This window comes from Octopus bimaculoides, chromosome 4 (assembly GCF_001194135.2).
Source record: "Octopus bimaculoides isolate UCB-OBI-ISO-001 chromosome 4, ASM119413v2, whole genome shotgun sequence".
In the NCBI taxonomy this organism is placed as follows: Eukaryota; Metazoa; Mollusca; class Cephalopoda; order Octopoda; family Octopodidae; genus Octopus; species Octopus bimaculoides.
In genome coordinates, this window is record NC_068984.1 from 31,169,817 (window position 1) to 31,181,506 (window position 11,690).

The 11,690-nt window shown below is 36.5% G+C and overlaps 1 long non-coding RNA gene across 1 annotated transcript; it reads left to right on the forward strand.

Moving 5' to 3' along the window:
* Nucleotides 1-3,479: 3,479 nt before the first annotated feature.
* LOC106870884 (uncharacterized) lies at nucleotides 3,480-10,914 on the forward strand. The gene is made up of 4 exons (XR_001409598.2): nucleotides 3,480-4,399; nucleotides 5,394-5,495; nucleotides 8,670-8,866; nucleotides 10,836-10,914. It is a non-coding gene; the product is annotated as an uncharacterized LOC106870884 (long non-coding RNA).
* The last annotated feature ends 776 nt before the right edge of the window (nucleotides 10,915-11,690 follow it).

An 11,690-nucleotide genomic window follows, 5' to 3' on the forward strand; every position in this document is an offset into this window, starting at 1 on the left:
ATATATATATATATATATATATATATAAATTAAATATAGAGATATTTTATTGACAATCATGTAATTTATTTATATTACAATATTACATTAAATACCATGAATATAATATATAACATAAACTAACATAATATTATATAAATAATTATAAAGACCATAAAAGGCCAACAAATTGTTTTGACATATATATATATATATTTTTTTCTGATATACATAATCACAGTTCCATTATATATATAGTCACTTCAGGGTATTTGGTTCAGAATGTATGTTATTATGTATGTATCAATGTATATATGTGAATATGGATATATATATATATATCACTTAATAAGGATGGAGAGCAATATCCTCCCATTACAGTAGCCATCACAATGTAGTTCTTTCCAATGATTATGAAACTTGAAAAAATCTTGGTGTTGAAACTGATGTGAAAATCAAGGGAATTATCCTGGTACCAGAAGTCTGGTGTAAATGTTTGCAACATTGTAGACTCAAGTACATGCACCCAAATGATAGCTGGATCATTAAATCATGTGTCAAGTCTACTATTAAGTTACCCACAGCATTATTTGATTTCAGAATGCATAAAAGTCAAAACAGTAATGCAAAGCATCCCATCCTATGGACTATTCATTTATCAAAGGAGGAGAGACAATGCAAGTAATATTTCATCTGTCTTTACGTTCTGAGTTCAAATTCCGCCAAGGTCAACTATGCCTTTCATCTTTTCGGGGTTGTTAAATTAAATACCAGTTGTGTACTGGGATCGATCTAATCGACTGGCCTCCTCCTCAAAAATGTTGGGCCTTGTGCCTAGAGTAGAAAAGAATGCAAGTAATCTTTTATTCTCTATAAGATTGGGGATGGATGCTTTGATGTTATGTAATTTTATTGATGTAGGCAGTAAGGGAGCCTCCTGTGATTGCATCGCTAGTAAGGAATGAATGTGGGTGTAGCATTACAAAGTAGGGACTCGAGAAATAAAGAAGGAAGGAAGACAGGAGAAACTTGTGGACCAGAGTGTACATTGTCTGGAATTTACTATTCTCAAAAAGCTGATGTTACTTTTACTAGAAGAGACAAAGTTAAAAAAAACACAGTGCCTCTATGAGTTAATGGTATAAAGCAAATGGATCCTTCCCAGTAACCAAATGGTCTATTGAAGCTAGCATAGGATGTACTTCTGTGTAGCAGCAGCATTATTACACATAAGAACAGTTATTATCTCAAAGCAACTGTGCAGGTGCCATTCAAAAGCACCCAGCACATCCCATAAAGTAGATGGTGTTAGGAAGGGCATCGTTCTGTAGAAACCATGCCCAAACAGACAGCTGGAGCATCGGGAGTTCTCTGGCTGGTCGGCTACTGTCAAGCTGTCCAACTCATGCCAGCACGGAAAACAGATGCTAAATCACAGTGATGATGATGATGATGATGATGATGATAATTCTAGTTGTGACTGTATCAGACTAATTAATGTGAGTATAACTATATTATGTGATGTATCCTGTCCTTATAGATGTAGATATCTTCTGCTGATGAACAAAACTACCCTGTGTGCCATTTGTTGTGCCTGAGTTACACAGATACACCGTTATTGCTCTTGGTGATGTAAATACAGTGAACAAGTGATTGCATTCATTGAATTTACAACCAATGATGTTATCATTTACCGAAAGGGAATATAAAATTTGAAAAATATATAGTCAATAAATAACCAGTGATGATGCTGGATAATCTGATTCTGTAGCTGCTGTTGTTGCCCAAGTTGATCGTCATGATTGTATGAGATCAAAACAAAATGCAGGTGGATGCCATCGATGAGGATGGTGTTGGTGTTAGTGTGAGTGATGATGATGTCTTTAGTGTTGGTGCTGTTGGTGAGGGAAGAAGGAAGAGGTGGTGGTGTTTGTGGTGGTGATGGTGGCGTGGTGACAGTGAAGATGATGCTACTAGTGAGAAGGAATATAGGACGATGGCATCAATGATGATGGTAGTGGTTGTGATAATGTTCATTTGGATAATAGCAGTGGTAATGAGAGCTTTGAAGATGGTTCTGTTGGTGAGGGGCTATGATGGTAGTAGTGGTGCTTACTGTGATAATGATGGTGGTAACGATAACTCTGAAAACAGCAATGTTAGTCAGGGGAGAAAGAGGAGGAGTAAGAAGAGGTGGGGTGGAGGTGGTGATAGCAATAGTAATAAATATGGTAATAACTTTCGCAGGTCTGTAGAGGAAAAGGGAGTTAAGCAATAAATGCGGGAATACATGAATACAGAAAGACTTGTTGATGATGATGGTAACGATGAGGATGATAATGATTGTCATGATACTTATCAGTTACAATGATGATGATTATCTCCCATTATCAACCTCTTCATTTTCACCAGCACCACTATCTTCCTCTCCATCGTCATCATCATCATCGTCCTTACCAATTTTATCCATCCTGTGATCACTATCAACATCATCATTATCATCAGTTTGAATATAATAATGATTGTGGATGATAACAATGCCCTGCAACGATACCGAAAATAACAATAGTAGTGCAACTGTAATGATAATGACAATGATAGCAAGAGTGAGGAGACCAACACCAAAGATGATGAAAGATTTTGCTGGAAGACATTTTATTGATGAAGAAACAGTTTGTTAATCTGAAATTAGTGAAAACTTGATTCTTGATCAAACCGATTAGCATACAACTTTCATCAAATTAATTTCAATTAATTTGATATTGTAAATAAAATAACAAGTGAAGAGGCAGAAACAGTAGAGCAACATAACTAAATTCATCATAATTTATATTTACTTTTAGACATGTGCAATTTGAATTTCGATAATACCAAGCAATATTTTACTTTTTGACCCATGATGGGATGGAAAACAATAATCATCATCATCATCATCATCATCATCATCATCGTCATCGTTTAGTGTCTGCTTTCCATGCTAGCATGGGTTGGACGATTTAACTGAGGACTGGTGAACCGGATGGCTGCACCAGGCTCCAATCTGATCTGGCAGAGTTTCTATGGCTGGATGCCCTTCCTAACACCAGCCTTTCCGAGAGTGTGGTGGGTGCTCTTATGTACCACCAGCACGAGGGCCAGTCACGTGGTACTGGCAACTGCCAAGCTCAAAATGGTGTTTTTTACGTGCCATCTGCACAGGAGCCAGTCCAGCGGGACTGGCTACGACCTCGCTCAAATGATTTTCTAACGTACCACCGGCACAAGTGCCAATACTAAAGGAAAATTGATCCAATTGGGGTGCATACCTAGTTTTCCAATAATGTAAGACTTGAGTGTGGATTTGGTAGATGAAACTGAAAAAACTCACTACATGCATGTGTGTGTGTGTGTGTTTTTGAGATGTTGTCATGACATCATCTTGTCATGACATCATCTTGTCATGACATCATCCCGGAAACAAACATTATTGTCATACAAGCAATGTCATTCATTTTTTTTTTGTTTGCCATTTTACATAGAAACATCTTCAGACATTGTGCAGTTTTAATTTGAAGGATTAAGAATAAAAATATCCTGCTTGGAAATAGATTTGGGTTGGCAACAGGAAGTGCATCCAACCATAGAAAATCTTCCACAATAATTTTTTTGTGGTTCACAAAAGTATGAAAAGGTGGACATTAAAAGAACGATAATGATGTTGATGGAGATGATGGTCTATATGTTATGCTAATAACTATCCCTCCCATTTGGTACTAAAACTAAAGAAGCCAAATGACAGAAAAAGGAAACTTTTTGTTAACAATTCAGGGAAAAGACAGCTCAGAATCAAGAATAGAGGGAAAAGTTATCAGTGACTTATGCTCCATAGGGAACGAAGGGCTTAAGTAAGTACTGTTGTGCAAGATATGACCTCCAAGTAAGCTGAGACTGTGATAGGGTTTCATTCTGTGGTTTCAATCTGTGGGGTTCCCTTTCCTGAATCCAACCCTGGATACTGTATGAAAAGACATAGTGTACTTAAAATGTAGTGTACTTAAAAGTGTAGTGTACTTAAAATTATATTTCCATATTTTCAACAATATGATTTATCTCTTTTATGTGTGTTTCACCCCTTTATCTAACATTATATAAATGTAGAAACATTGTTATTCATCTTATCTGGCCACTGCTCTTAAGTTGAACACCAGGTCATATCAGATGCTATATTATGGAAACTTGCACATCCTAAAAGAAGAACAAGCTCATTCAACTGCCAGAATGTTATTGGCAGAGAAACTCAACATGAAATCAAAGAATTAACAAAGCTTAATGTAGCATTAGATTCCTGGTGCAGCATAGAGAAAGGTTACTCACTTTCAGCTGATTGAAGAAAAAGCAACATTGTCGGACAGCTGTGATAACTATGATAATTGTGATGAAGGTAAATATAGGATGGATACCATAATTAAGTGAGATTTCTTGGTTGTTATCTATGAATGAAAATGATTTGAAATTCTTAAAAATAAGTCTCTTTTATCTTCTTGAATATAATCATGAACTGGATTATATATAGGACGAAGCAAAAGCAAAAAGATAAATTAAAATTTCTTTGCTAAACACAGCTTCTCTTAGGAGAACTCCACTACACAAAGATGTTTCTGGCCTTTTTAAGCATAATACAACCATTGCAGACAAAAACTGTGACAGTGTTTTGAATGGATCTGCCCCTTATCAATTAACCCATTTGCTTTTTTTTTATATATGTTTTGTATCAAGTTTAGTCTTGTAATTGCTTTTATTCTTTTTTTTTTGTCAATCCTTTTTTTTGATCTACTATGTTGTTGTTTTTTTGTTTTCAAATATAATTGATCTCAGTCATTGAGTACATATTTTGGGATGAGTAAGTACTAATGATTAGGAAGAGGATGAGAATGAAGATGACAACAGCAATAATAATGTTTGTTATAATGATAGTATGATGAAAATGATGGTGTTGATAATAACAACAACAACGCTGATGATGATGATGATGATGATGATGATGATAGTTGCTGTTATTAGACCATTAATAATATAAACATTACATAAAATTACTAAGCTATATGAAATGATAACGATGTTGATGATGACAATGGTGATAACTATGTTAAAGTTTCAGGTTATTATTGTATAAAGTGTTAATTTATTTCTATTTCATTTCATAAGTTTCTTATTTATTTACTTATTAACCAATTATTCATATCATACATTTAAAAAAAAAATCATTGCTATTATCAACCCTAAGTGAAGTCAGTTGGTGCATCAGACGGAAGTGGATACATAATGTGAACATTTGTTTATTTTATTTTATATTTATTTTTCATTCATTACTTTATTTCTTTCTTTACACATACTTCCCTTGCACTCACTGCTCTGATGATTGGATTTGTTCGTAGGGATGAAAACTGGGCCACTTTCTTTCAGTACTTCAGAATCTTCCCTTATAAAGATACAGCAATGAAGTGTTCACCTTAAACTTTTCCTAGGATTATTTCAAGGTAGTCGAATTTTGATAATGCTTATTTTGATGGGGAAAGATATATCTTGTAAAAGTATATATGTTACACAAATGGAGAGGTAATGCGATATCTTTTGGCTTTTCAAGCTTGCTGGCTCACTCTGACAAATAAATGAGTTGTTTCATGAACCTTGTATATTTGGTAGCCAAGAGGGATTTGGTAGCACGGATGGAGCTTCTAATCAGTTTCTACTCAGCACTTGAAGGGAGAACAGACATGATTATATAACTTGTTCTCTGGATTTGCTGTTCTTTATTTTGTCACACAAAATAACGAAGATAAGTATCCAGTGAATGAAATATCTTTTGCCATGGTAGAAAACTCTCATGATGATATATCTTCAGTGAGCAATACCTTCTCCTCTGATGTGACACTGATACGGAGAGTTCCAATAGCAGTAAGCAATAGTGTCATATTGACTTATCTGCTGAAGACAACCCTCATCTTCTTCCAAGGTTTCCATGCTCAGCAACACTAAGAATAAAGATTGATGGCAACATCGTTGCAATGGATCTCCTTGACTTCTTATCATGGGTGTTTCATGAAACTTTGATTGATTCAGTTTGCAGGTAAATAGACAGATTTGCTGGTCAAAATCCAGCTTGTAATTAGACACCTGCTGAATTATATTTTTATTTTTATTTTTTATTTTCCACTGAAAATGCTTTAAAGCCTAGTCAGTTTATCTGAAGGAAGAAGATATGCATTGGTCAAAGAATACTATTCTTCAGTTACTTTGTTTTTAGAAAAAATGATGTCACACAACGAGTATAGAAAAATGAAGCAGTATATTCATTCTCCCTCTCCATCCCAAACTAAATATCATATATGAAGTACTCTGTCATTTGCTAGCAAACATTCCACAGTCCATATACTTCAAAAGAAGGAATGTTAGTATTAATGAAAGCCTCATGTAGTATAAGGATAAGATTTGGTGTGTTTAATAGATTCCTCTCAAACATAGTAAATTTGGGGTAAAATATGTCATGTTTCATGAATCTGAATCAAGGTGTGCTTTGGAAGTTGTTATATATGTAGGAAAATAGACAAATAATAAATGCACCCTTTTAAAGCCTAGCCAGACGCATGGGTCTGGTTTCCTGGTTTCTATGGTGTATGTATTCTCCAGCTGGATGGGACGCCAGTCCATTGCAGCGTTACTCATTTTTGCCAGCTGAGTGGACTGGAGTAACGTGAAAAATAGTGTTTTACTCAAAAACACGTGTTACCCAGTTCAGGAATTGAAACCACAATCCTATGATCATTATGCTGACACCCTAACCACTAAGCCATGTGCCTCCACAGGAAAATAAACAAAGCTTGAGAAATTTTGTGACTTCCCAATATACTTTCCAGTAATTATGACACACGTTAAATCTTTGCTGCAACAAGTCTACTGTCTCAATAGTGATAATTTTATACTAGTCTACTGATATACTTATCCGGAATTATACTGATGTGTATGACAATATTAACCAAAGCAGAAAAGAAATGCCAGAACCACTGACAAAATAAAAGCTGAAAAGGGGTGAAAATTGTGGCTCTTAGAGAGAAAAAGTTTGGACCCTAAGATGGAAAGTTTTTAAAAAATGTCTACTGTTCACTCTTTTACTCCTTTAATGGTATCAACCAAAGGACTGTGGTCATACTGGAGCTCCATCTTAACTTAATTTCTATTAGTTTTGTCATCACTTTATGGCAGGAAGTTGGTCTATGATTGAATTTGTAGCAGCTGATCTTCACTGAGTCTATCCTTGAATATCATTAGGATATTCAGGGATAATGTTCTTTTAATATTTCACTAGAGGTTCCTTTTATACTTGTGAAAGACCAGAGGCTATTTACAACCACAACTCAACAACGAGAAGGGTTAGTAAGGTCAATCAGCATTTTGGTGATTACCCAATACCTAGAAAATGAGACAGAAAGTTCTATATGATCTATCATATGATGAAGTATGCACTATAGAATTCATGCATCCTTTATAAAATATCTCTGCCAGCTAATGATAATACCAAGAAAGACAAAGATGATCAGGACATTGGGAATGCAGCATCTGTTTGCATTATTGACCTAATTGATTGAGTAAACAATTACCAAGTACCATCCTCATAGTCCACATCCAAATGCTGGAAGACACTCAACATCCCTTCATCTTATTAGGTTTGCATCTGGGCATCTTGTGGTCATTCCCCTTACTGAGAAGAAATATCCAATGAGAAAAAGCCAAAGGTTCTGCAATAAAACAAGACAATGGCAGAAAAATTCATAAAGAATCATATATATGCTCAATTTGTAGTGTTCCCCAATGCTTAGCAGTATGTTTTCAAAATTACCATGTCATATAAATGTTTGTCTTTTTCTTGCAAATAGACTATGTTTGTCTTTTTGAATTTTTTTTTTACTCTTTTGCTGCTTTTTTGTAATTATATGTGTTTTAGAAATATATGAGATATCTGTCTAGTGTTTATCATATATTTATAAAGAATCATGAAACATTAAATAGAATGGTTACAGAAATAAACAAACCATTCATTTTAATTACAAAAATAAAAATTCTCCCAGCATGGAAAAGTAAATTTTCATTGGTGGTGCCCCAGCATGGCCACAGCATTAGGGCTGAAACTTATAAAAGAGAAAAAGAATAAAACACTTCCTGGGAAATAATTTGTCTAAGAAGGGGTTAAGGCTTGCATCTACATCCATAACCAACAACACTTATTACTATGGATTTCAGCATAAAATAAGCAAATAAAACACATAAGCAATGATGAAGATAATAATAATAATAATAATAATAATAATAATAATAATAATAATAATAATAATAATAATTTCTTTATTGGCCACTAGGGCCGAACACAAAATATAAACGATGATACACAGATGAGGGACAGCAAAAAGCAAACAGCAAACAAAACACAATTAACAAGGAAGTTATGCCAACAATGTACTTCCCCAATAGTGGGGAGTACCATTGAGAGGTGACCAAAGGAATCTCACACACTTTGGACCCCCTAATACCAAAGGCACCTCAGGTAGGCAGTCTTCTCCTCCTCATTCCATCCAGCCTACATGTGCCACATTCACCCACCTTTCAACAAACTTATTGGAAGGCAGCACCTCCCTTTCTAGCTTCATTTTCCTTTTCAGGTGGAACCTGAAAAAGTAAATGTGGCCTTGGCAGAAGAGGAAGGTACCTGTCTTCAACCCTTTCAATCTCGTCTACAACACAACCTCTTTCGCCATAGCCACCAGACAGAGGAAAACTGCCTGTCCTTCCCAGCCAAAGGAAGGAGGTGGAGCGATTTTCACGATGGACTCAGACAATAGCCAGATCCAACCTACACGTAAGTATAACTGTTTGACAAAGCTTCACAAGTCAGCAACGTGTGGACGCAGTACAAGAGCATGCAGAATGGTTTCATTGCTCTGCGTGCATCTCAGACAAGCCTGTGTGACTGCACACCCAAGCCTGTAGAGCTTATCACAACCTGGCAGAACCCCTTGGTAGCACTGCCAGGCCAAGGATTTCTGGAAGTTATCCATAGGCCCTGGCCCAAAAGTTTTCCAGAAGAGACCAGCCAGTTGATCCCTCCCAATGCTCAGAACCCTCCGAGAATGTTTTTACTCTTGCCCTCACTAATCCCCTATAGAAATCCAAGGTGGAATTTCCACCGACTGCGTTACCCGAATAGCCACGGGCTGTGAGCACTTGGAGATACTCTACGTATCAAGCGCCCTGTCTTGCTCTACCCTTGATCCAAGACTGTTGTCAAGGAGATGAGCTGCAGAAAAGTGCATCCAATAAACAGCGACCACACATGCTTACTGTTAAGGTATCGCTGGAGATGTCACAGCTACAGCACATGTCTGCACATCATCAGCCACAGTATGCCCAGTCCTCCACGTAACAGTCCTCCTCTGCCCAACCTTTCAGGGACAGCTTCCTCTCGGCCCATTTCTGGGTGAGACTAGCTACCCTGTCTGTCATCTAACCCCAGTTCTTGCACACTTGGAGGTTTGGAGTGAACCAGACCCCAAGTAACTTAACGGGCTCTTCTGTCCAGCACCCCACAATGCTGTCGGTCAGCAAGGACCTGCCTCTTCAGGTCCCAAGCTGCAGGCCCACTGATTTCTCCTGGTTCATTGTATTCCCTAAGATTTCTTGATTTCTGAGATGCCTGAAACTATCATGGTGACGTCGTCTGCATACACTGACACGAACTTTCCGCATTCTAGTTCATGCAGGATACTCCTCAAAACATCCAGCTTCCGCAGTAATGGCTCTAGTGCCAGTATTAGAGAAGGGGTAAGAGTGGGCATCCTTGACAGACCAAACATGTGATGCTAGACGATTTCGACAGATGGCCAGTTACTTTGACCATTGAACAGATGTCGCTGTACATTGCAGCGATCCAGCCTCTGAAAACAGGACCGAAACCAGCTGCCTTAAGGACAGGCTCTAAATATTGATGGTCGAACCTAACAAAAGCTTTCGATTGATCCAAATTCATCAGGGCCCTACCCATACCAGGTTCTTTACCAACCCTTTCTATGATGTATCTCGTGAGGAGGATGTTGTGGGTAGTTCTGTTGGGATTAGTGCAAGTCTGTGCATCACCCACCAGTCTATCAACGAAAAGCGCCAACCTCTTTGCTAACACCACGACGACGATGACGACGTCGACGACGATGATGATAGTTTCAAGTGTTGGTACTAGGCTAGCAAATTAAGTTGGGTGGGGTGGGTTTGTTTTTAGTTATGTCAACCAAAGTACTGACCAGTACATTATTATATTGGCCCAGTAAAGATGAAAGGCAAAGCTGACATTAGGTGTATTAGAACTCAGAACATGGATTTCAGATCAAAACTAGAAATCTTTTAAATAATTTCCTTTCAAACATTCATAATCATTAATTTAATTGACAAGATTACAGTTGTAATATAAATTTTATGACTATGATTTTCAAAAAAAATAAATAAATAATCAAAGGAAATAATTGTTATTTAAAAAGACTCCATCAAACACGTAACCAAATGTATTACCAAATATAAATGGTAAGAAGTTAACCCAATACAGAAAAATGCATCACCAATATATTATGCATAAAATTAAAGCGCATATATTTATGTTTCATTAAAAAAATATGATGATTATCCAATGCTTTACCACTTGTCTTTCTTTTGTTTATCATTATTTACTAATGTACACAAGCAGTAGAATATAACAATTTCATTATTATGTTTATGTTTTTCCGTTTTTGCTTGTAATATTTCAAAATTTGATATATCTTTGATTTTATTCTTACTTCCAGCATTTTTCTGTATTATTTTTCCTGCATGAATGACACAAAATGTCAAAGAAAACCAAAGATTAATAGCACAGAACTTTATACGTCTATCCTTTCAATTTGAAGTATGATTAATTCATGATATAAAATCATATTTATATGCTTAAAACATATTTAAATTTGCTATATTTGGCTCTTCTGAGGATTTCTACAAAGTTTTATCCTTCAATTTACTTTCATTAAAAACAAAAATTTGCTTTTCAAAGAATTCTTCAAAAAGTGGTTTTTGAAAATGAACTTAGTAGGCTGATGTCCATATTTGTAGTAGTGTCCTACTTATCCTAGAGGTGAAGAATTTTTTGTAACAAAGCATATTAACATGTCTAAACATAAAATATATAAGTATATATCAACAAACTGTACCTATCCATGTGATAGATGTAATAACATAGTCATTGACAGGAATAGATCAAAGAGATAATATCTCTCATACTAGATTAGATTATTGCATTAATAGTTTTTGATCATCCTCAATATCATTGTTTTTTTGTGGTGAGAATGGATGAGGATAGCTGCCTGAAAAAGCTGGTATGGACATGTGGTGAGAATGGATGAGGATAGCTGCCTGAAAAAGTGCCACACCCTAACAGTTGAGGGAACCCAAGGAAGAGGTAGGCCCAGGAAGACCTGGGCTGAGGTAGTGAGGCAAGACCTTCGTACATTGGGCCTCACCGAGGTGATGACTACTGACCGAGACCTTTGGAAGTGTGCTGTGCGTGAGAAGACCGGGCAAGCCAAGTAAGATCGTTGCCAGTGCCCCTGGACTGGCTCTTGTGCGGGTGGCACATGAGATGCACCATTTTGAGCGTGGCCGTTGCC